Source organism: Vanessa atalanta, chromosome 20 (genome assembly GCF_905147765.1).
Source record: "Vanessa atalanta chromosome 20, ilVanAtal1.2, whole genome shotgun sequence".
Lineage (NCBI taxonomy): Eukaryota > Metazoa > Arthropoda > Insecta > Lepidoptera > Nymphalidae > Vanessa > Vanessa atalanta.
In genome coordinates, this window is record NC_061890.1 from 5,747,767 (window position 1) to 5,775,014 (window position 27,248).

The 27,248-nt window shown below is 31.5% G+C and overlaps 2 protein-coding genes across 3 annotated transcripts in view; one reads left to right on the top strand and one right to left on the bottom strand.

The window, feature by feature from the left end:
• The window catches only part of LOC125071746 (flotillin-2), a 251,237-nt gene that overhangs the window by 95,100 nt on the left and 128,889 nt on the right, over nt 1-27,248 (bottom strand). The gene's annotated exons all lie outside the window — the stretch shown is intronic.
• LOC125071748 overlaps nt 4,826-27,248 on the top strand; it is a 30,986-nt gene continuing 8,563 nt past the window's right edge. The window contains exon 1 of one of the 2 annotated variants that reach the window (XM_047682108.1): nt 4,826-4,890. The gene's annotated coding sequence lies outside the window, so the exon portion shown is untranslated. Of the gene's footprint in view, nt 4,891-19,783; nt 20,026-27,248 lie in introns of those variants that run through there. The other variant, XM_047682107.1, reaches the window with a different exon arrangement.

Consider the following 27,248-nt stretch of genomic DNA (forward strand, 5'->3'; position numbering starts at 1 on the left):
ATAATTTGATATCAATGTATATACTTTACAAGCAGTTGTAGACGTACACGCAAATTCTTTATATACGAGATAAAATCAATTTTATGTTCCTACTGATCAAGATCACTTCCAAGTAAATTACTGTACTTTCTATTTTACTCCTGTTACGACTGCAGGAAGTTGTATGAAGCTCTAAGATCAGTGTAGACTTACGCTAAGACAGTTTATAAGCACCGTTCTTATTACTCGACTAATTACAGTCAGTTATAGATCTATTTATTCACGAAGGCGTATCTCTCCACATCAAACTTTTGGCGCCTATTAGTACGAGTGACATGCACGTGCTCACAAGATGTATCTGGGTGAGTGAAACGATTAAGACAAAAGTAAATACTGTAAAATAAAAAAATAAAAGATTATATTTTAAAAGAAAACCTTTCTGCTGAAAATGTTGATGGGGGGTCTTTGCGAGTAAATGAATCGTGGAAAACTCGGCATATTTAGTCTATATGATGTTAAGCATCATTCGGCGTGGCTCGAGGGTAGGACCGACTCGTATGCCGTGGCGGCTGAAACAAAAAGCTGCTTTGAGCCGAGATGGCCAAGTTTTAAAGCCCTTTAAGCCAAGAAATCTCATATTTGCGAGTTCAAATCCGGGTACTCTGTATTTTCATGTGCTTGCTTTGTGTTGATAATTTGCCAAGTGTTCGACAGTGTAGAAATACATTGTAATTCATGTTGATAATAATCTGCTATATATAACCTACCATCATTAGAGCAGCGTAGAGAAATAAACTCCAAACAGTAGTGGCAGTTACGTTGGATTTATATCGACATTAGACTTCCATTCCGTCACAGGTAAAGAGTACACATTGATCTCGTGATAAAATTGATATATGTAGTTGTTAATAAGTTTAAATTTATATCCACATAAAGTCATTAGCAGTAACACTGAACTCGTCAGTCATAGCACTTATGGCAAAACTGCCCACAAAACGTCGCACTAACAACTAAGGATCGTGCCTTTATTATATTTATTTTAAAGGACCATGTGCACATGTGCTTGAAATTAATTAACAGTTCACTTATGTCCCACTGCTGGGCAAGGTAAAGGCTCTGAGATAAAACATAACATGCTTGTATTACAGAATGGTTTCCCAGGGGAATATATCGAATAGTATTCCCTGACCCATAACTCCTGGGTTGTGTTTGTTTGAAACAATTCCCTTTTCTCAACTTAATATTAAATATAATGTTAATTGTTTGTTCTTGTTTAAAACATAAACCTTAAAAACCACTAGACCGTGTACGACATTTCACTCTTCGAAAGCTACTAGGTACGAAAATAACAAGACGGTTCTTTACAGCTGTTATATATTGTGTACTAGTTGTCGCCCGCGGCTTTGCTTGCATTTTAGGCGTTGGTCGTCAGGTGTTAGGTATAAAAATCTTCAAGCTTGCTTCATACTAAATTACATCAAATTCGATTCACTGGTTTGGCCGTGAAAGAGCAACAGACAAACAGACAGAGATACTTTCGCATATATAATTTTATTATTTACAAATCAAAGATACATAGAACAAAGGCACACGCACAACATGCCTGTGGAGATTTAAATATAACAATAATAAAAAAATTAAAAACACAAAAATCTTATCTATAAAAATTTATATTCTTTCCAGACTTCTCAATACTTATACCGCTACATTGTGTACATTGATAGTACAAAGAACTACTGTACAAAGTTTCAGCCAATCGGAAGAACGATGACCACGATATGTAATACAAACAAAATAATTATTATTTAACCATAGATACTTTCGGTTGTGAAAAAGAAATTATGAAATTTGATAAAATATATGTAGAAATGTACTTAAATATTCTGATTTTGAGTCATAAAAGCACATTACTGTTTTATGATATTAAAATTAAAAGTCGTAATTTTTAGTTCGTATATCACAAGACCTAAAACACGAGACGCCGTGGTTTGACGTCATATAAGCAAAAACTGACATTTCCGTCATCTGGCACTTTCTCGAGTTTTAATACTAGTATTTATACAATATACACCAACGACAGCGATTGTAATTCATTATTCCCCCAAAACACACCAAATTTTTATATCTGTTAACGTTCAATGAGTGCCGGTCGTACAAATTATACAACTGTTGGTTTTACCAATATTACGTCACCAAAATTACTAACAACGTTTTTGCGGGAATAAAAAGGTATTCGGGAATTTATTTCGCCGAAATATATTTTTTGGTGGTTTTTTATTAAGAAAACCAACATATTTAAGTACTTTTTCAAACATAGTAGAATACCCTATTTGCGTTACAGCTAATTTTGTGTGTCTGCTGTCAGCGCTCATACTCGCGTCTAGGAAACTTTGTAATAGCTGATCAATGTTAAAAGGAAACCCCTTCACTGTTATTGGTTTATGATAAGTGGCATCTTCGAGATTGTTCGTTTATTCGAACGAAACTATGTAATTTATTTCCTTTAAGCTGAAGTTATATGCATACTAATCAATTATAAGACGTATTTTTTAATGCCTAACTGGAAGATCTACTATATCGATCTACCAATGTACATAAAACTTATACCAGCAGATACAGCGGTTTATAGGTTTTAGTATATTAACAAATAAAATAAAATCAATTTTATTCAATTAAACATCCCAATAAAGCGTTTTGTGAATCGTCAATATTTAAACACTACCATCGTTTCGGAAAGCTACCTCCAGCGAGAAGAAACGGCCAGAAACTCGCATAGTTGCTCTTTTCAAAGTAACAGATTTACAATGCTGTTATACATAATTAGTGTTCAGTCCTGATGGAACCCGAGCCTAAATCCAGGCGTTATAATTAATATTTAAAAAAAAAAAAAAACAGAATTAAATAATTTAAAAAAAACAGACTACACTCAACTACTTAAACTTTAACACTATTTCTAATCCTATACATCGTTTAATTAGTCAGATTACTAATCACGAAACTAGTATAATTTAATGATAAAATAAAAAGGACCATATCTAACGACAACCGCTCGCGAAGGCCCGCACAAAAGTGAGTCTGAGGATGTCGTGATCCCTTTGACGTAGCTTCTTTCGTCTACCAGACACTTGTCAAGCCTTGACAAATAATTGGATGGTAGGATATGTTGCCTATGTCTTATTACTGTATAAGTAGCTACACTTCGGAGTTTCACCCGCTTTAAATAAAGTCTATTGACTATATAATTATGATATTCATGCCCATTTGAATATTCAAATGGACTTATAATAATATATCTGTACTTCAATAGCCGCCATATCACATCATAAACTATGACAAGTATCAGTTAAATATAATATAGAGTATCAAGCGTACAGACAAATAATCGTAAAAAAATCAATTTATTTTCAGAGAATCGATATAGATAGTTTCACCAATAATTAAATAAAAATAGGTATTCTTTATTTGAAATAGGCAACCAGGCTTGCAAATGGCAAATCCAATAATAACCACAATCATTGCGTCACTAATCTTGGGAACAAAGATGTTATGTCCTTTGTACCTGTATAGTTACTCACTCACTCGCTTACAAGGGTGAGTGTTGCTTTTTGGCGGTAGAACGTGTGATGCGTATCACACCCGTACATAACAGTTTGAATGACCGTAGCATCCGTTTATGATGTACATGATACGCTGTTTATATGTTCTGGTAACTATAGTATCCGATAACGTATCAGGTCATAATATGAAACGGTATAGTGGGCAAACACCTTTAGGATTTATTTGATAATTAGAATTATCCATAATAACTGTCATTGCATTCTATGCAAAGTTTAAACCAGATTACGGTTTGGAAGACAAATATATGACGAGGGTTCAGTAATCGATTTACACGTTCTGATAGGTGTTATAGTATAATAGATGATATTTTTATTACGGAACCCTAAAAAGTAAAGAATCTACTTAGAAAAGCAGGATACAATTAAGGATTTTGTGTTGAATTCTATAAATACCAATATAATATTGATTAACGCTTATGGATTTATTGGCTAATAATAATTTATGTATCTAATTTTATATCGTGATAATGTTCTAAAACTTTCTCCGATTAATGAGTATGTATAACATTTTTAAATACATACAAATTCGAATAAAGTGATGCAACATTTGCAACAAAATTGTAAACGGTAATATTTAATTATATAAGTAATAAAAAATATAATAAAATTATCTATACATAACTGTAATACATTGCGGTATATATAGGGAATCTATTTAATAATAAATTGACACCAAAGTGTATTTTCACTTTGGTGTCAATTTATTTCTTCAGTGATAAAGCTTTGAGCAAGTCCGCCGTCCGTTGATTAAGTACCACCCGCTCATCACAAATTGTACCGCCAAACAGCAATAGTTAGTATTTTTGTGTTCCGGTACAAGGGACATAACATTTTAGTTCCCAAAGTTGTTAGCGCATTGGCGATGTAAGGGATGGTCTCGACTTAACAACACGTGAGTCATCTGCTAGTCTGCCTGTCCATTTAAAAAACATATATGTACATTCAAAACTTAAATAAAACATTGTGACTAAGTGACTTATTAGTGGATTTAATATATTAGACGTTAACTAGCCCATAAATGTTATTAAAAAATATATCTGAGGTCTATATGTTATATTAACGGCTTAAACAATGCACTATATGCATTCAAATGGAGCGAACAATCATATGAGAAGTCATCGAAAGAGTAGGAGCTACGAGTCATAGCGTCGCACGCGCAGTGACGGAGAGGCGCGCGCGCCGGTACCTCGCGGCACTCTCGTTTTCGAACGTAGAAAACATGTGGTTCTATATTTGAAAAAAAAAAAAAACATTTTTGGATAATCTTTACACACCCTGCTGTTATTTAATATAGGTAAGTCCGTATTTTTTATTTTATTTAACAACAATTGTTTCATTAACATTTTGAAAGTTGATTAAATTATAAATGACGCTGAAACGATAATTGACGTGGATTATCCGCGTTACATTTCTCTCTACACAGTGAGATATTCAGGCGTAATTAAGACGTTTTATCTTTATAATAAAATACTCTGTCATATATAAAAAATGAATAATAGAGATTGTTCTTTAATTTATTTGAATTTCTAAAAAAGTATATCACAGAACACACTTGCTTTTACTAACACTACGGTTAAACCGGTAACTTTATAATTTATTAAATTATGATCTATTGCTTATGATTATTCGAGAAATTAATATTAATTTTATTTCCAAATGAAATGATTTTCGAAATTCGTCATTAGATCACTGCATGAACATACATACGAATTTATGAATATTTTGTTTACATTCTAAACCTCAAACGATTAGTGTCAGTTATACAATGAAAATATTATTACGATATGCATAATTAAATCAAAATATACTTCATTCAACCACTCTTACAATCACTTTTGAATTTTGAATCATTATTATAAGCTTCTAAATAATCTAAATTAATGTAATGCTACCGCATTCAGAAATTATTACTTTTCTAAAGTTAAATTTCATCATTGATTGATTGAAAAAAACTAAATTAATTCATATTTTTACGGACGATTTTTATATTAATCTACATAATTTAAGATACAAGATTGATTTAATAGATTTATACAGCGCGTATAAGTTTCATCCGCGTTTTATATATATAGTTATAATGACTTGTTTTTCTTTGTACGTCCATCACGTGAAAACTACTGGACGTATCGCCATAAGACTATGATCAATCGACGCGGAAACATCCGTAGATGGTTATGAGGGTTATGGTTAAGCTATTCATTTTTTTATTCCGTTGACTTTCCCCCTTTTTCCCTGTAATATAAATACCCGCCCGGCTACAACAGCCAGTTTTTACAATTGTACATATCTGTTTCATATAAATGATTAGTTCATATATTTGTAAAATTATAATTATTAGTTTATCGGTTGACGAATCGCTTTATATTCAGGATTGAAGCGTAAAGTAATAATCTCAATAAACAGACTATCGAAAAGGCGAAAAGGATTATGTAAACTGTACAAGTAGTTCATGAGATTAGTCCGTTCAAATATAACAGCAAAAAAACCTTAATAATCCTTAATAATACTCGTATGTTCTGTGCTCCAACTGGTGTTTATAGTAGCTTTGATATTTAAGGTATAACATTAAGTTACACATATAATATTGAATCAAATGGAAAGATAGTTTTAATAAGATAACCTTACAAACGCTTATAGCCCTTATAGGTATATATGATTGTAAATTATTACCACTGTCGAGAAATAAGCATACGGTCTAAGACTTCTTTACAGTTTTTTTATTACATCAAAAAATACTGTATATAATTTGTAATTTAACCATAGCTGCGTCGGTCTAAGCTTTTCCTATATTTGTACAAAATACATAAGTTAACGTAAATCAATATTAGTTGTCAGAAAGCAAGTAAGAGTTCGGTATTTCGTAATCATGTGAATTTATTTTTGCCATCATAAATACTATGTCGATAATACGACATGCAGATTGAGATAGAACTAATGAATATTATTATATGAATAAATAATTGAATATTCTAATTTGAAATACTTGAAGGATAAATTTAATACAACGCATAATAAATATTTAGTCATCTTATGATGTGTTTAGTTTGTCATTATACTGTCTCCGAATTTATTCTGTTTTTTTCAAAACTATTACCTGTTTTTACTTACTCATATTATGATTACTTTTTAAAGGAAAACACGACATAAGACTTTATTTCAAACATACTACAACGATACTTAAAATAATAAATAATATGTCGAGTATCATGAAGAGAATTATAATAAAGCCACTTCATCTCGACTAGAGACTAGAGTAGACGAAAACATTTTTGTTTTTAACAATACTATCAAATATTGTATCGCATCTTCCACGCTTATGTTAGTAAATAACTAACCAACAAGCTACTAAGTCTACTAGAACTGCAAGAGATTTAACATCAGGCAGTCGAACTTCAAAGTCTGCCAAGTATTTTTTTAATGCAACATTCTAATAGCCGTGCGCATGGAATTAAGGGAAACGAATGGCTATGGAATAAAATATATAGCAAAGAGTTATATTATTATTAATTTAATAGGAAAAAGTAATATAATTCTGGACATATAAAATATTTCACGTACAAAAACTGCCCACAAATGCCATCAAAATACTAGGATATTGAAATTCGCAATGAGCACATCACATACTTCTCCATGGATATTATTGAGTGTCAAATGCGATGATTTGGGCCGTGATGAGATAAGGATTATATCGTGTGTACCTTTCACGATTATAGACGCCAAAATACCGCGATGAAGGCAGGCGATGCCCGCGACGTTATTGAAAACTACATATAACAGAGCATCTGCATAGCGCATAGTTGGAGATATAGAGGACCCACGACAGCATCTTAGAGGTTTAAACCAAGGAGAGCTGACCCTAAATAAAGTCAGTTAAGAAGTAAGGTCATTTTCGGTAACAGAATTGATTTATAATTTTGACAGAAAAGGTACCTATGAACACTTATCAGATAACTCATATGATCTTCGGTCTGTCCAGTGTGAATTAGTCGTAAACATACGTCTTTAAGAAGATTTAAGAAAAAAAATTATCATTCAGAATTATGAATTAATATAAACAATTAAAACTTATGTGATTATAACATTTACTTAATTTATTAATAATTCAAATATTATTATATGTATGATAATATTTACAGAAGTGTTTGTCAAAGATATGTAATATTGTGTACATAACATAAAAGCATTACATAAGTGTACAACATTTATAGTGCGACTTCACATAATGCGTTTCACTTTCGATGGTAAATAAACATTGTACGCAGAAGTACATTTTAGATTTACCCGTTAATCTTTACCATTCATCTCACTTTGACACGCTTAAAAAAATAATTGCATCTCGCTAAATCTTACGTCGCGTTATTATCAAAATATTGATTAAATTTAAATACTTGTACTACTAACCTTTTGTTTTTAAAGGAAAAATAAATAATGCATGCACACTGTTTCTAAACAGTAAATCTATACTGAAAAAAAGGCTATTTATTTTATTTTGATTTTATTTATTTGTTTATTATCCATAGAAACAATTACAGAAAGAAAATTATGAACATTAATCTCGCATACTGATAGATTTAATATATTTTTGTGTTTGTTTTTTTTTTTCATGTGTCTTATCTTTTGTTAATTGATCACCACTAGGCATAGAACTTAGTACTGTAAGATATATTACCAATGGACCACCAACCTTGGCAACTAAGATATTGAATTCCTTGTACATCTAGTTCAAACCGGAACACAATAAAACTAAGTATTGCGGTGCGACGTTAGAATATATGACGAGTATACAGTATTATTATTAGTTAACGATATCGCAGTTTATGACAAATCTCTCTCTTAATTCTCCATTTCCCTTTTATTAATACAAGCTATATCCTGCGGTTTCACCCGCGTTTGATTAAGATCATATAATTATATGTGCAATTGACACACGGTAGAAGAAACTTAATAATTAAATTATATATATCTCTCGTTTTTCTCTGTGTCAAATCAGAACGATACGCAAGAAGTTTTAATTCAAAGATCGCAAAACGAATTAATCATATCGAGTTAGATGTTTCTGAGATTAGCATTTTTAAGAAATATAATTTGTCCAGCCTATTCCTAGTATAAATGTATAACATAAAACTATACGCTATTTTTTTTTAATAATATTGATATACGGCTATTACATACATACTTAAATGTTAGCATGTAGTACCGTAGCTATTGAACTAGACACGTGACTCTACGTCAACCTACAAAATCACAATAGGCTCAATACAATACATGAATACCCTTTCATATAATATGATAATTATATATGAACTAATAATTTTAAAGTCTTGGAAGTTATTTATATAATACACTAGCGCCGCCCGGCTTCGCATGGCTGCAATTAATTGATCAAGAAAATGATATGATATAAATATATTTCTTACCCTATAGTACTCAGGAATAATATTAACATTTTCGGAATTAGATCATAAGTTCCGAGCGATTACATACTAACAAACAAATACCTCTTTATAAAATTCAAAATATAATTTATTCAATGAGGTGTTTACGAGCACTTTTGAATCGTCATTTTTTACAACTACATTAAAAGTAAAACTGCCATTACAATACTGTTAGTTACATTCCGAACCGGTGGTAGCTTCAAATATAATTCAATAATAAATGTCTTCAACGGTGCTTGTTAGAGTCAACTTCAACGAAGTATACTTTAATTTTGATTGACATTAACTAGACGGATCATTTACTGGTATAATAATTTTAAGACGATCAATTAGCTTAAAAAAAATCTTTACATTCTAAGCAATCAATAAATCATCTATCAACATTATGCATAATTATAGTAATAGTAATAAATAGTAAATAGTAATTTAAATTCGATGTTTTCTATGTAACATATTAACAAATTCTTGACAGGTAAGCTAGTTTATTCAATTAGAGGACACAAAAAATCTGATTTCAGTAGCATATAGCAATAATATAACAGAAAACCCGCTTATTTTGGCATTTATTGAAGAGTTCCATTGTCTGTCTCCAAAAACCATAACCAGATCTTTACGAAATTAAAATGTGATCGTAAAAACTTATTAGAATAAAAAAATATTTTGGCGGAGTTGTGCCCGAACATACCTAAAAAATATATACATATATATATATTTTTTATGTATATATCAAAATGGGAACTTTATGATGTTGTTATTGACTTATATTGCTATAACGGTCATATTGATGTTATATAAAGTATAATTAACGTAATAAATATATAAGGCCAACCTCAAAATAATCATATTTCATTTGTTCGTATGTTGAAGTACAATAGAATTACCTTCACTTCAGTAATGTTTATTACTGAAGTCTCTATCAGTCAACCTTAAAACGTTTAAATAATATTGACTTGCAAAATGAAAGTAACAGAATATAATATTAATAAACTTTAATAATTAAAATATAAAAAAAACTACACTAAGAATATATAATAAATTATATCTTGTTCTAATTAATATCTGAACATGGTTTTGTTTCAACATATACCTTCTTATAGATCACGTGACCTACTGTTCTGTGGCTTCAAAAAATATATAATTAAAATCATTCGGTTAAAACTTTAACGCTATTTTTTATACACATTACATTGTACATCAAGTTTTGGAACTGGTGTTATATCACAAGACAATGCAACCATGTAATTAAATAATAATTAGATCACCGAATAATGTTACGGTTGCGTACTAAGAGTTACAAGATTAATATACTGAGAGTTCATCTTTATGTATGTAAGGAATGATGAAAAAATATATAAAGGTATATTATTTACATAAGTAATGACATACTTAGACTATTTATATTATGAAATCGGTTTCTTTGTTATTTGAAACTAAACCATTTCGCTTCAGCATTAGGTCATATTCAAAAGCATTAGTTATCTACGCTGAGAAAATGGAATATAAGTAACTCTTATGTAACTCTTAGGTACTCGTAAGTACAAGTTTCTTGCCGGTTCTTATCGGTAGAATCTACATCCTGAACCGGTGGTAGCTTTACTTTAAATAGTTTGTTAAATGACGATTTCAAAGTGCTTGTAAAAGCCCACTTGAATAAAGTATATTTTGATTTTGATTGGGTAAATAGTCTCGAATGGTTCGAATAAGAAAAGACAATAACATTTTTGAATATATCTGATTTAATACTTAAACAATGAATCCATATTTCCCTTGCTCATGCACACCTTGAGGACGAGTTTACCGCTTTCATTCATTCTTTTGGGAAAAAAGATCGGAAAATTAGAATTTCCAGAAAATAAATAAGCGAAATGCACTCATCACGAGATCTCCAAAACAAATGCTCCGATTGAATTGAAATTTAGTATATGCTCACTAATAAATTTTGGGAATTTCAACTTCAAAAGTATCTATGTATGAATTCTTACCTGTACAAAGTGGGGCGATCCAGCTAGTTTAATTAGAAAAGCAAGAAAGTATTTAAGTCTCTATTCTTCTAGAAAAGTTTATCTAATAGTCTATTTTATTAAGAAGTGAAATAAAAGGTTTCTCTTCTTATAGATTACAGATCACCAGTAAAGTTATATTTTGAAAAATTCCGATAACAAAAATATAACGCATGTACCTTAATAGTTCTTTTTTTATATTTTAGTTAAGTCATTCTTAATAATACGTATACAAAATCTATCTTATCAATAAAACCGCTTTTGATACATACCTCTTTAAATACATTTATGTACAATTAAACAATATCAGTAGAATTCTTTAGTTTCTTCCACTGTGAAGACTCATCTTAATCATCACACAGAACATATTTCACGTAAATCGAAAGATATATTTAATTCAGCTTTCATCGTAACAATGTAATTTAAATCAAATTAATTAGAAGTGAACGCGTGAGAAAACAAAATATTTAATCAAATAAATTTGAGATTTATAACACTGAGATTACAGAAACTTCGAGATAACGATTGAAATTGTGGAACAATTTTATTTTTAAGTCTGTCGGATTATAATTTATATTGTCTTGGTGGGTTTCACTTGGTGGTAGGGCTTTGTGCAAGCCCGTCTAGGTAGGTACCACCCGCTCATCAGATATTCTACCGCCAAATAACAGTACTCTGTATTGTTGTGTTCCGGCTAGAAGGGTGAGTAAGCCAGTGTAATTCCCGAGGTTGGTGGCGCATAGGTGATGTAAGGAATGGTTAATATTTCTTACAGCGTCTTTGTCTATGGGCGGTGGTGACCACTTACCATCAGGTGGCCCATACGCTCGTCCGCCAACTAATGCCATAAAAAAAATTGAATAATCGTATAAGAAAGACGGATAGACTACTGAGCTACTCTATAGTAAACCTTAACTCGTAGATTCTATGAGAAATATTAATGTAACTATACTGGCTCACATAACGTTTAAACATAACTAAAGAACACAGCAATATAAATTAGTTTCTGCCCGCGGCTACGTCTGCATGTGGGGAGGAAGGAAGGTGTTAAGTGTTTTCGTATTAGTCCTCAAGTCCCCGGTGAATGAAATCAAAGGATTATTTAGCTTGTCGATTGTCAATATGTTGTCAAATAATATAAAAAATTATATCGCAATTTTTTTCCAAAATGTACCTTTTTTTCTGAAAACTTACCGCTAAACACATTCGTGAAATATTAAAAAGTGGGATGAGATACCAACAAACATTCATTATCAACGAAAATCTTTTTATTTTTAATTTCAGGGATGAAATACGAGATGAGTTTCTACAGAATAGCGCTACAAATATTTACGATACATAGCTAAGCTAAGTTTTTCATTTATTAATTGCAATATAGAAATAAATAAATCTAAAGACATTATTAAATAAAAGTTAATTAATAATGACCATAACACCGCATAAGTCACTCTTACACGTAGCCCTCCCTACTTCCGCGTACTTTCAAATGAATATTAAAACCTAACAAGGAAAATTGGAGGGCATTATAAAATTTCTCAACGCATCGCACGATGAGTATACTCATTTCGTAATTATTATTTACGTAATCAATCTTAAAATTACTGAGTCAAAGCGGAGAGCAGATAAGATTCGTTATTGTTACAAGCACATTTGTTTATTTCATGTTCAATTATAAAAATAAGTTCTTACAAGCAACTATGATCGTCTTTTTAAAAGATTATAATTGAGCTTCAATTATAATCTTTTAATGATATATGTGTTAAGATTTCTTATATATATATCATTTTTGACATTTTTAACGAGACTATTATTATATATAGTAAGTAGGTGTCGCCCGCGGTTTCGCTCTCGTTTTAGGGGTTGGCCGTAAAGTGTTGTACATAAAAAGGAGCCTATGTACTTCCCTGAAGTTCAAATTTGTTTCATACCAAATATCATCAAAATCGGTTTGGTGGTTTGGCTGTGGAAGAGTAACAGACGGATAGAGAGACAGTTACTTTCGCAATTATAATATTAGTATAGATTAAAAACTTTAAAAACCATAACAAATATAGCGACGCAGCGGTACGTGCGCAGCGGTGTGTGTAAGTGTTTGTGAGCGTACGCGTGTGTCTGTCTGTGGAGATATCATTCCAACTAACAAGCAGGAACAAATGAAATACTATGAGAAGTTACTTATGCATATCGCATTCTAGTTTATCGGTAAAATGATTTATAAAGAAAAATCGTAATAAACAGTTACTAATTTCATCACGGAATACGTACTATAATTTCTCCTTGTGATGTACGAATAAATGTTTAAATCGAATGACGGAAGAATAATTACATAATTACACGACATATTTGCATCTTTTGCGTTTCGCGATCACGCGTTACTTTTACTCGAGTCGGAGATTTTCTTAGGATATCAATGACATTATCGAATATATAACGCCTTCACACTACAAAAAGTCTTAAGAGGTAACAATATTAAAAACTTATATAACCTAACGAGACTGAGGATTCGGAAGTTGATAATATTGCTACGTGACGCGGGATCTACGACTGACAATATAATGATACTAAATATTCATAATATAATTTGTAAATCAAAGTATCACTTTGATAAAATCAGTGATATTCATTGTATGTGCACAAGAAGTAAGGATAAGCTTATAACGCCAAGTTTCCGACTCCGCAAAGTCAATAAATCATTCTTGGGGCAAGGTATCCGTTTATATAATAAAATTCCGTAGACATTTTTAACATTGTCGTTTCATAAATTCAAATCATTTGTAAAAATACATTGGTAAAGAAGGCATATTATTCGATACAAGATTATATAGATGTTAAAAAAAAGCGTGGAGTTAATGCTTGTTGACTTCCAGGCAGGATGTAATATATACATGTATAATTGTATTTAACTAACATTACTGTATTTTTAGATGTTGAAAAAGTGTAACTACTGAGTTTCTTGCCGGTTCTTCTCGGTAGAATCTACATTCCGAACCGGTGTTAGCTTCACTTAATACAGTTTGTTAAATGACGATTCAAAGGTGCTTATAAAAATCTACTTGAATTAAGTATATTTTGCTTTGATTTGATTTGTAATAAAAACTTCAGATGCTATAATAATATGTAGAGTACTAATATTATAAATGTGGAAGTAAACCGCTAAACCGATTTAGATGAATCGGAGTTTGAGTCCCAGGGAAGAATATAGGCTTTTTATTTTTTGATTTACGGAGTAAAATTGAGAAAACGTTTGTGTGCTATAGGTAAAGATTTAGGGTAAATCCAAAGGTTCAGCGAGTGAATATATAATTAATAATAATAAATAAATATTGGACAAAATCACATACATTACTCTGATCAAAATGTTAAGCTAAAGCACTTGTGTTATGGAAAATCAGAAGTAACGACGGTAGCACAAACATCCGGACCCAAGACAATATAGAAAACTAATGAGCTTTTTCTACATCGAATCGGCCGGGAATCGAACCCGGGACCTCGGAGTGGCGTACACATAAAACCCGATGCACACACTACTCGACCACGGAGGTCGTCAAATTATAAATTATACGTATTATGTGTGTTAATAATGGATTAAAACAAAACAATACGAAATCGCGCAACGCAAAAAAAATCCTGATATAATTACCTATTCACATAATATAATAGAGAAGTTATACGATGTGACTTGAATGTCTGACTTAAACTATGTTAAATATATCAGAAAGTATACAGTAAATAAATAATGGCTTAATTAGTACCTATCAATATAGTTGATGTCAGAAAATAATTATATTCGCCGTTAGTTTATAATAAATCTGGCGAGATTATAAACGTCGAGATCCGACACATGCACTTTTCCTCACGATGTTATTCACTGGTCGACAAGAAATGAACTATAAAAGCAAATTAAACTCAACGAACTCGTACAGCGTGATGGCTTGAACAGGACGGGTTTGAACGCGCAATCTTCGTTTAAACTAAACGTCTCCCAGTCATTGGGACCTGTAAGATATAAGTAAAATAAGAGCTGACAGGTTCCAAAACGTATATTTTAATGATTTTCAAATGAATTATATATTTTACTCAAAATGAAAGAAAAACTAATAAAAAATGCTTTTTTCCCGTTCGATTCTAATTTAAAAATTCAAATTTTAGATTTAAATTTAATTTAATTCGATTCTATAATTTTCAGTCATTCTTTGAAGTTAATTATTAATTATTTTATGATTAATTTCAAATCAAATACTAGTAAGTACTAAACTAAATTTTACTTAAAGTTGATTGAACTCTTAACAGAATTTTTTACTTATAAATTCACGTATATTGTATGTGTGACTGTACTGTATGGCATATGTAATCATAAAATAAAAGTAAACAGGCACAGGGGGTAGAAACAATCGCTATATTGTCTATTCTAATCGAAGAAAGAATAAAATTAAACAAAACGGAAGTGGAGAGGGGGCGCCGATGCCCAGGACTCCGAATGCGATAATAGAAGTGAAATAAAAAGACGAAATTTTAAAGAGACCTTCGTTTTTCTGCGCAGAACGTACAATCGCACTAGTAAAATATCGATTAAAGCCCCGTTTAAACTGTCGGTAAGTCCTACGTTTGCATACGAGAGGTACCGTAAAACCTCATTAAGTAAAAACTCAGGATAACTGAGTGGACATACAATTAGTATTTCATTTAAAGAAAAAAATTTAAAAAAAGAGTAACTGCTCTGTGTTTATTTGTCTTCATCTGTTTAAATTCTGAACCAGTGTTACCTAAACATCTAAAATTCAAAAAATTGCCTATTATACAACAAAGATAAACAACTCATGAGTCAGGAGTTAGCATTAATACTCTGGCGCCAACTCGATTGACATCGACTATTTTAAGATCAAAATACCACAACATATAGTAAAATATATTCAAGTAAAAATATCGAGACGCGCATTATGATTTACGTAACTCGATTGACTTCATTTTGAGACCATCGATCTTTCTCTCGATTTCTCGATTACGAGAGATCATTGTATCTAAACGAATTCAACATATTTTTTTTTTAAATAAGCAGTTTGCTCAAATAACAAAAATAAAATAATATAATATAAATGTGCTTAATCGATTCTATTTTTAAAAAAATATTCATTTTGATGTAGCTAATAAATATTGATATTCATCAGAATTTCAAGTGAATATCAATTTTAACATACAATTTTAAATACACAGTAGTTTCTTTTATTTCCAAAATATTTTCGATATGAAATAGTGTCTTCAAAAAGTTGCCAGATAAAAAAGCCTAGAGGTAATCATGATATTAATTTGCTAAAATAAACTAAGATTAATTGTTAGCGCCATAGCTGAATAAGAAATAGCGCCTTATGAAAAAAAATAGCAAAATGTAGTAAAACAAAAATTCATTTAAATTTCTTAAGGAACAACTATATCGAAAAGTAACTGTATCTGTGAGTACCTATACGGACCAAAGTTTCTTTTTTGAAGAAAACGTTTTGAACTTATTCCACGACACTGTTTCAATGTGGGTTGAAGAATACACATATGGAAGAATTCCATACTACAAATGCAACTTGCACGTGTCCTCGTTTCCCTATACAGCCTAACATGAGATTAATTATAAACACAAATTTAACACATGAAAACGCAGTGATGCGTGCCAAGTTTTGACTTTGATATTTATGATAACGTACACTCAAAATCAGCGTTGGCATAATTGCAATATTAATCTATGTGGGATAGGCTTACTTCACTAAGTATATAGAACATTGACTGGATAGCAGAAATATTATATATATTAACAAATGTACAACTATTAATAACTATACGATATAATAACACTTTCGCTTTCTTCAAACGTGTAACGTTTGAACGATACCTACGTTTAATAAATAGTGAATAGCACGTAGAGCCATCTGTCTAGGTACCGTACGTTTTAATTTAGTACAGTATTAGTTCTACAACTTCATGCTAGATGTCAGTACTTAAAACTCATATGAATTTCGTAACAAATATATAAACGCAACTTATTAACACAATTCATCTTATAAAACTCGCTCGGCTAGGGCAGTGTTCGTAGGTTTTAGGCATAAATTAGTAGCCAGAGACCATCATCCTTGGAGTACAAACTTGCTTCCTAAAACAGTAACATCATACCTAGTGAAAGCGTATCAGATGAAGTTACTTTCCCATGTAATAATAACAATCTATAATATTAGTATAAATAACATAGGCTAAAACTAGGAAGTAACTAATTAGTTGGCTCAAATTAAGTATTTTTCGTGCCTTTTATACGAGGCATTTTGTTGTTTTAATTCGGCACTAGATGGCACTACAGCACATCAACCTATTTTAATAAACGCAAAGAACTTAGTTGGGTCAAAGAGTGGGATCCACAAAAATTATTTGATAGCAACATGTGCCATGCTCTAATAGTCCTGATGAGTAGACAGTAGACCTAACACGGACGAAATATCTCGATAGTTTTTGTTGTAAACGCAAACAAAACGAGTTTGCGTTTAAAACTCTATCATTTATATACGAATATACATATGTTATATATAAGTAAAAGTAAAATAAGGGTACGAGTATCGAATAAGCCGATCGTACCTATTACATTTTGTTCGACATAACTTTTGAACCTTTCGATTGAATATTCTATTCATTATAAATAATATTTAAATATTCGTGGTGCTCAAGTGCTAAACAAATATCACCAGATCATTGAAATAGTATAAAAGTTGATGTGCGACAGCGCTATCTAGCGGCGAGTTGCAAGACACGAAAGACTATTAAATAAATACAAACAAATTACCAAATCATTTATAGTGCATATTATAATAACAAACAGTTCATCGATTTTTGACGTTTAAATATATATATAACTATGTAGGCATATTTGATTAATAAAATTATTTTCATCTAAAGGCAGACGGAATACTGATCAAATTTAAGTGTTATCTAAACGCAATGTAATAAACTAGAACGGTACCGTTCACTTAATCAATAACCAGTAACTACATAACTATGTACATAACGGAATACGCATTTTTTTACGTTTTAAAACTAATAAGGATTAAACCACTTCACTCGCAAACTAGAATTATTGTCTTAGTATTAATAAAAATAATTATTGATTTTTTTTTGTTTCCGCCCGCGGCTTTACCCTCGTTTGTGAGTGTGTGTTAATAATAAAAAGATCCCTATGTGTTTGCCAAATTTCATTCTTTTTTTTTATATTGGACAACATCACATACATTACTCTGATCCCAATGTAAGTAGCTAAAGCACTTGTGTTATGGAAAATCAGAAGTAACGACGGTACCACACCCAGACCCAAGACAATATAGAAAACTATTGAACTTTTTCTACATCGACTCGGCCGGGAATCGAACCCAGGACCTCGGAGTGTCGTACCCATGAAAACCGGTGTACACACTACTCGACCACGGAGGTCGTCATTCGAATCCGTACAACCGTTCTAACGTGATGGAGTAAAACATCAACCCATCCAAACTTATGCATTTATAATATTACTAAGATAGTAAGATTAACAATTGCAGTGCATTACCTTAATAATTAAAAAAAAAAATGATTATTATTTTATTTCTTTAAGAATTTTATCTTCTAACATATATACTATATATATAAACTGAATATTTTAACACTCTGCCACTGACTACTTATCACGTGAATAAAAATGAGTAAAATTAGTATTTCCAATCGCTGTGCTGAGATGTACTCTCCTTTCAAGGAAAGGCTTAGAACTTAATCCAACACGCTGCAATAAACAATTAGATGTTACTTGCCAATTTCCTCACGATTCCTAGAGGACGAGATATATTGTCAATACGAATACATGAGAACTTAGCAACGGTTGAAAGATTTATAAACGTGTTTCAACCGTTGAGCCATACGGCTTATAACGAGTGAAAGATGAATCAACGCAAATCGTTCAGATATATATTACTACGTAGTGATAGATTAAGCAAGGGTCAGTTCATATGCTTATATACTGGCTAAATAGGTAAATAAGGGTTTACCCCTTACAGTATTTTAAATGAGAACCAGTATAATTAAATGAAATATATACGTCTAACACCTATACAGTAAAAGGACGACACACAGCACACACATACACATACCTCTTATTTAAATATATTGTTATTACTATTAGTCCACATTGCAAATTATAAATTGCGATCGATAATACTTTTGTAATATATACGTTATTTATTTTGATAAGATTAACTTAAGAAGGTAATCAATTAAAGTTAAATGATTTATTTTTTTATTTTCGATATTATGTATAGTTAGTGACTTTAGTATTAAAGATTTGATATAATTAAAATGTACATAACTGGTAGATAATTTTTTTAAACGTACATAACATGTCTCCGGAAGCAATTCGCTTTCAACGATTACTTTACTATTTCATTCGAAAATATTTAAAATAATTTATAAAATTTAGTTTATATTTCAATAATAAAACTAGGTCTATATTTTTACATCTATGAACTTAAACTAATCAAATTAAGAAGTTCAATAGTCTCGCAAAAAACAATAATTCTACGTTATAGAATTTATATAAAAAAGGAACACATTAATAAAATAACGAAAGCTAAATACGCGTCATTATAGAGCTTTATTTAATACGAACACAACAATAATCCACCGAGAAAAAGTTCAAATAACGTGCTAGATAAACGAAGACACCAATGACAACGGAGCTGGAGTCACTCGCTCAGTATCCAAGTGCGCCGGCGCACGTTTGCGATGAAAGTACCGGAACACTCGCGACTTTCTATCGACTTTAGTGAATGTTTCAAATAAAACCCTACACAAGCTGATACTTTAGACTGACGTATCTAAGTGACATCCGTGATATTAAATTCAAACGGGATAAACACGTGTTAGTGACAGGAATCTTATTTGATCTGAGAGTGGAAACAACATTGGTCTCTTGTCTTAATTGAATACCATAAACATGGATTTAAGGTAACATATTTTTTATTTTGTTTAGTTTTTACATTAAAATAAAAGTTTCTATTTATACGCTGGCTTTACTTTCATCAAATATATGATCGTTCAAAATATTAACTCAATTAGATATTTGATGAAAATATTTTTATAAGAATTCAGATGAATTTATTAATCTATCGACTTCGTTTTATCTAGGACAGTATTTTAAGTGAATTTCTTTATTCACAAAAGTGACACAAACTTTCTAGACGTCCCCCTACTCTTTGATATGACTTTAATCATTAAATGTACTGAGCTTAAGTAAATATACTTACTTGAATATTAATCTCTAGCAAGCTCATTTCGTAAGGTTGAAATGCCTTTGTTGGTTTATAAAACCATTCATCCTTGACCTACTTTGAAATAGATGACGCTGTCTCCCTTTCAACTAAAATGATCGACACAGGATCTTCTCAGGTCAAGCGCCCTTGGCCACACTTAGAAAGTTTAAAAAAAAACGGCATTGTGTTTCAAAATTTTTGGCCTCCGACACTTCGAGAGCCCTGAGCTCGTTGCCCACGTTCCTAAAGACGAATAAAATTCAGCTTGCAGCACAAATCTATGAACCATTCAAAATTATTTTTTTGTATTTTAACATCATACAACAGATACAAAGAGTTTTCAGTTAAAAAATATTCACACTATAAATTTGTACTATCATTTTTATATAAAATGTTTAGATTCATTGATGTTAAACCTTTCCCTGTAATTTCTATTAAAATTTATTATATTCTTCAAACGGCTATTGACGTGAGATATTTTCAACTTCACGCAACATCTTATAGCAAGTCACACAAATTACTTTTCTTATTTATTTTAACTCTAAAGAAAGTCAATTTGTATCCCTAAATAGAAATAATTATTATCCATAAGTATATAAACACAAGATATTTTGATAAGTCTTATTTCTCTTCTTTTTAATCCATTGGACGCAAATAAATATGACTTTGAATTATTTAGTTTCGCATAATTTCTACATCAATTTTGTCAAAACAAAAGTTCGGATAAAATAACCAATGAATGTGCAGACCAATAAAATTATATCAAAAATATAAAAAACGCGCGGATACTGTTTCTCCAACACATGAATCTCATGTTCTCATTACACAATAACGGTCAACGAAGACGACTTATTCCACTGGGTGCGTCGGAGCATTGTATAGAATTAATTACAATAGAAAGCACATTCGATGCATTAACCTCAATGCTTATAAGTAAATAGTTTCAAAAATCCACCAAAATAAGAACAAAATTAACAGGCTATCATAATTTAAACGTTTTACGTAAAATTATCGACTGATATTGACCATTGAGAAGTTCTCTCGTCTGGGCTCTAGATGAATCAGATCATGTTTATAATAATTTTTTTAGGATTAGATCTGGTTGTCTTACAAAGTTCAACCTATAAAAATTTGTAACCCACTATCAATGCAAGTTAAATAAAAGTTTTTAAAATTAGAACTCAAATCTGACGTTTATTTTTTTTTTAAATAATAAAATCTTACATATTGTGTTGAATAATGAGTAGGCGATAGAATTAATTATTCATCCAAGGTTTGTTCGTGCTGCTAATATTACTCAACTGCATACTATCTTGTTGTTGCGAAGTCATAACCACAAAAAATATATTTACTAATTAATCTTAGCATATTTTCTTATTTTATATCTTGCAGGAAATCTTTTACAATTATTACTTGTTATACATACTATGGAAATAATATTAAATTAAATAGAATATCAATTAAAGTCGAAGGAAACTGATTCCACATGAATATCAACATCTTACAGATAACTACTTTTTTTTTTTTAAACTAACAAATCTTCACTCATGATGTCCGGGTTTTTTTGTATCGTTCTATTAATTTGATTAAGTTTAAGTCATTTATTTAAATACATTATTATGAAACAAACATAACGTAACGTAATGTTAAATTTTAACACTCAATTACATAAATTGAAAAGCAAAAAAATACTTGAAATAAAAAAGGTACAAAAACTCTAAAACGTTGCACGGGATATTGAACACTGAGATCGTAATACAATAGAAAGTCTACTTCACATTCCTGTGAGCACTATCGTCGTTTCCTTATTCACCGGTTCGTCCAGATTCCTCCCACTTCACCTCCATTAGTTGCCGGTTTGTTTATTATTGACTTTGATCTTTGGAACTAGTAACTTAACATGACTATACAAAATATCCTTCTCATACAAATTGTATTTCGACTTTGATTGATTAAATAATGATGAATAATGAAACAGGGGTAGGCTAATTAAAATACCAGGTAAAAAAAGGATAAAAACATTTTAATCGGATAATATACATTTTTATACCGTTATCAAGACGTAAATAACATATTTTACCGCAAATATAAAGTAGGTGAGTAAGCGGTATTAAACGATATTCACTCATAATTGTATGTTTAAAAGTATAAAAAATCAATTATTGCTTTTTATGAACTGCAAGTAGTAATGGCGAATTTTATTAAAGTATTTTTTATAATTAGATATTAGTCTGCACAGAATTTAAAGGTCTGGAAGCCCTGGGGCCACTAAGGAGTGGAGTCCCTAATAATTATTTTAGAGATTAATTTGAACAAGTACTTTATGTAATTAGTAACATTATTTTAATTTATATATCTTGATCTCTGTACTACTCTCACGTGGAGGCCCCCGGTTGCCCTCCCCTCAATCCGGCCCTGTGTCTGAGAAAGACAATAAGTCAATCTTTGACAACTTTTTGATAAATGTGACCGATTGTATACTATCCGGCGCACCAGTAATACATTTTATCCTCATAACGCGTTTGTTACGCATAGCTTCCATAAAATCATTTTTGATAACTGTCATAAAGCAAGATAATATTGATATACACTATAAGTATGTGAAAGACGATATGGTTAGAAAGAATGTTACTTGTGAGATGACGTCCGATAGAGAAGTATAGTAAGACCCCAAGTAAAATTGGGATAAGGGCAGGAGGATGAAGATGACTCAAAGTATATAAAGCTAACTTTACTCTTATATATTTAAAAAAAATCTTTGAAATATAAGTAAAATTTTGTATGTATGTATATTTGTTTTAAATTCCCTAATGTGTTATGGATAATCTCCTGAGACACGTCAGTTTGTCAACGGTTACATCCTTTATCAATGTCAAAGTCGCAAGTTGGATTGTCAATGCCGCTCCTAACACAAGCTTAACTCTTCATTTATGGTGAAGAATAGTTACTTACGTACTTCATTTGATACGGAAATAGATAGAAATCATAGATTTTTTTATAATTATTTTTCACAAATTATACCATGTGCCATAAAATTTTAGTACCACGCGAAAGAAGTCACGTGCACACGGATTTCAACTTTTTGGACGTAACTGTTTATTTAAATTTATTACTTTTATGAAATGAGCTTTACGACGGTATCTTTCAACAACCTTTATTTACTTTCAACAAGTAATTAACAATTCCACACACACAATAAAAGATACAGGACGTATTTAAAAATATTCCAAGCTATTCGAAATATTATTTTTAATAATTAATTAATAATATTTAATTTGGCCTTATAAGTCTCTAAATCGATTAAACACATCAGAACTTATAAAGATTTTCATCCGAAACATTTTTTCTCACGGTGTTTTCCTTCCCCTCCGAGCACGACATTAATCATAAACTCACTAATGTTTGAACCCGCTCTCTTCGGCGAAGATTCCCTTATTATCACAAGCCATGACGGTGACTACTCGTCTCAAACTGCATATATGCAATATAGCAAGAATGAGCAACGATTGTTTAGATAACCATCTGACATCACAGAGTATTTCATCAACCGCTTAAGCAATAGAATTAGCCGCATTGCGCGTATCGCCGCCCTGAAGGAGTACGTGCCATTAGAAATGAAGAGTACTCTCTGTCTACGAATCGGTGTTACGTAATACATATTAGCAGCTGCTGTCTAAGTGTTGAATAAACAAAATGTTTTATGACAACTCTCTCCGACGCAATATATACGATCATTAGTTAGCTTCTTCTAGTTTTTAAATGACGATTATAGTTTTTTTAAATATCATTTGATGCAGAGAGACGGAATATCAAAAGGCCAACTTATGATATATAGTCACGTTTTGCCCAAAACATTGATAGTGCAAAACATCCCGTGTAAGTAGGTCTGGGTAGTTTCACCATCATCATATATTCTAAAGTAAAACAGTATTATTGTGTTATTGTGATGTGATGAACTAAGTATTATTGTGATCCGGTTAAAAGGGTGAGTAAGCTAGCAACTGCTGGCACAAGGGACATAACACCTTAGTTCCTAAGGTTGGTGGCGAAATGGTAATATGAGAAGCTACTAATAATTCTTACAGTACTGATGTCTGTGGGCAAATGTTTCAACTGAACATCAAGTGGCCCATTTGGCGGTCCGTCTCCCTCTATGATATTAAAAAAAAAACATTCATACAAGGTCAATGGCCCCAGGCGCAAAAATTGAAGAACAGCAATATCTCCATAATCCAGTTTGAAGTTTAGCGATATAATAATTCGCATATGTGGCAGGCAAAAACACGGGCAGGCTGGCACGAAGTCCTACCCTCATGTTGATGCAAGTTATGGTTCAGTTAACTTTTGATGAAATTCAACATACTTTTCTAATAATTTATCATTCAATTAATCATTCAATCAATCTTTTCGTTCAAGTCAGCGTAATATAAATAAACATACTACCGATTCGAGCAGTTTCTTCCGCTCTTAACTAACTTATTCAACATTGATATTACGTGTATTCTATTTTTTATTAATAAAAAAAAAAAACATTTTTGTTCGTATTTTATTAGTCAAAGAAGCCGAAGCCTTTATTTAGTTTATTGCAACTTATTTGAGTAGTTTATTTCACGAATAAGACGTTGTTTACATTAATTCTAATATATATTATATTGCTTTTTCTAACTTTATTCACACAACGATTCACGATTGTAAAGCTGTGTAATGGATGATGTTTTGTTCGGTAAAGTTGGTCATGAATCCAAATGGATTATTGACGAGGTGTGACGTGAGCCTATTCACGTACACCTAACATAACCTGTCTTTTTAAGTGGTGAAATGTGTATGGTCATGCGAGTTCCCACTACACCTACCACCTACTTTTATATATCATGTGATCTACATATTTTATTGGAAATCTTGTCAGTAATTAACTTTTTAAGTTAAATGGTTGGTATATAATGTTTTAGATTATCATTTTGCAACGTTACAAAAACGATATTAAATAAGTTAATCTATGCTAGTGAAAATTATCATCGATCTGATTGGCTCGTGGTGTAATAGCTGTAGATGCCCGAGGTCCTAGATTGAAATTCTGGCTCAGGCAAATATAAAGCTCCTGTGTCTCTCGGTCGAGATATTCTCAGTAGCAGACTGGAGTGTGGAAGTTGACAAAACGTTTCCGTGCCTGGTGAGTCCGGCATCTGATCTATTTCCGGTCGTGTCGGATTTGCCGTCGCGTTATGAGATGGAGTTTACAGAGACTGCGCTTGTGTTTGTGAACTATAGTGTCCCTCCTGCACAGTATACCTTCGGATTAGCTACAATGGCCGAAATCGGTCATAACGACCTAACCAATGTTGAGTGACTAATTCAAAAGTAAGCATCAATAGAATTTAAAGCTATACATAATATATACTAATATTATAAATGAGAAAGTAACTCTGTCTGTTACATGCGAACATTTAAACCCCTAAACTGATTTTGATTACTTATTAGAAAACTTGGTGGTAGGACTTTGTACAAGCCCGTCTGGGTAGATACCACCCACTCATCAGATCTTCTACCGCCAAATAACAGTACTGTGTATTGTTGTGTTCCGGTTAGAAGGGTGAGTGAGCCAGTGTAATCACAGGCACAAGGTACATAACATCTTAGTTCCCAAGGTTGGTGGCGCATAGGTGATGTAAGGAATGGCTAATATTTGGTGACCACTTACCATTTGGTAGGAGAGGTAGTTTGAGTCCCGGGAAAGCACATAGGTAACTTTTTTATCCTATATATAGATAAAGATTTTTAAGTTTCGCGCGTATAAAGCCGCAGGTTCAACAAGAGCGTCGTATACTATAAACGAACGGCATACGGTATATTGACATACTAAAATCGTTGCGTTGTGTGATCAAAAATATTTATTAGCAAAGAGTAAGGCGCCGAGGTATCAAATATTTCGCCACGTACAGAATTCGGTCATTCGACCGAATTGGACATAATACTCGAAAAAATCAACGTAAAATATATCTTATCGATTACGTTGTAATGAATGAATGTAAATATTAAAATTCACAAAGATTACATAACACGACGAAAATGATGTCAATTTTGATATTTGATTGCCAAAATTAAAATTAAATATTTATCTAACTACTATGTGCTTGACTAAACCGAACGAAGGACACTCGGTAGTCGAAAGTTTATAAACGCCAAATAACCTGAACTATGCAAACATATATTATAATTTCAAATTATACGATTTTGTCCTTGTGTATATAAGACTTTATTTAATAGACTTTACTATTTAATAACATACACAATCTAAGAATTTATAATTATTTGTTTTTGTTCAGTATGTAAATCTAACTTTAATTAGGGCTTTTGTACTATAAATTAATTTGACTCGTATTATAATTAAAATAGGTAGGCAGACTGACGATTAGGCCACCATAGGGATGGTAAGGGGACATAGCGATAAATCATGACATCACTAACAAAACGTTAACCAAAAGATGTCTGGAGAAATAAATAATAATAATAATGTTTCTATTGGATGGGCATGTACCACGTTCGTCTTCATCTACACTTTCCATCAGGTGAGAGACAAACGCCTATTCCAGTACAATTATTAAAAAAAAACTTCCGAAGAGACATGACGTCGTCCGACAAAATACGAATCAAATCGCATTATAATATTTTGAATACAGAATCTGGAATTGTCCTGACAATAACAATATTCCAAAAAAAAAGTTGAAAAGTACCAGCCTGTAAATCCCTTTGCTGACCTCTTAAAGTTAAATTTCGACATCTGTACCAATGCCGTTCGGTGTTTGGATTATAAATCTATCAACATGCTATGAATAAGGATCACGTAAAATGTTACCCGTTAAGGTGTCCACTGAAACCGGATATCACGTGTTACAAATGAGTCCTAGCCTATGACGCAAG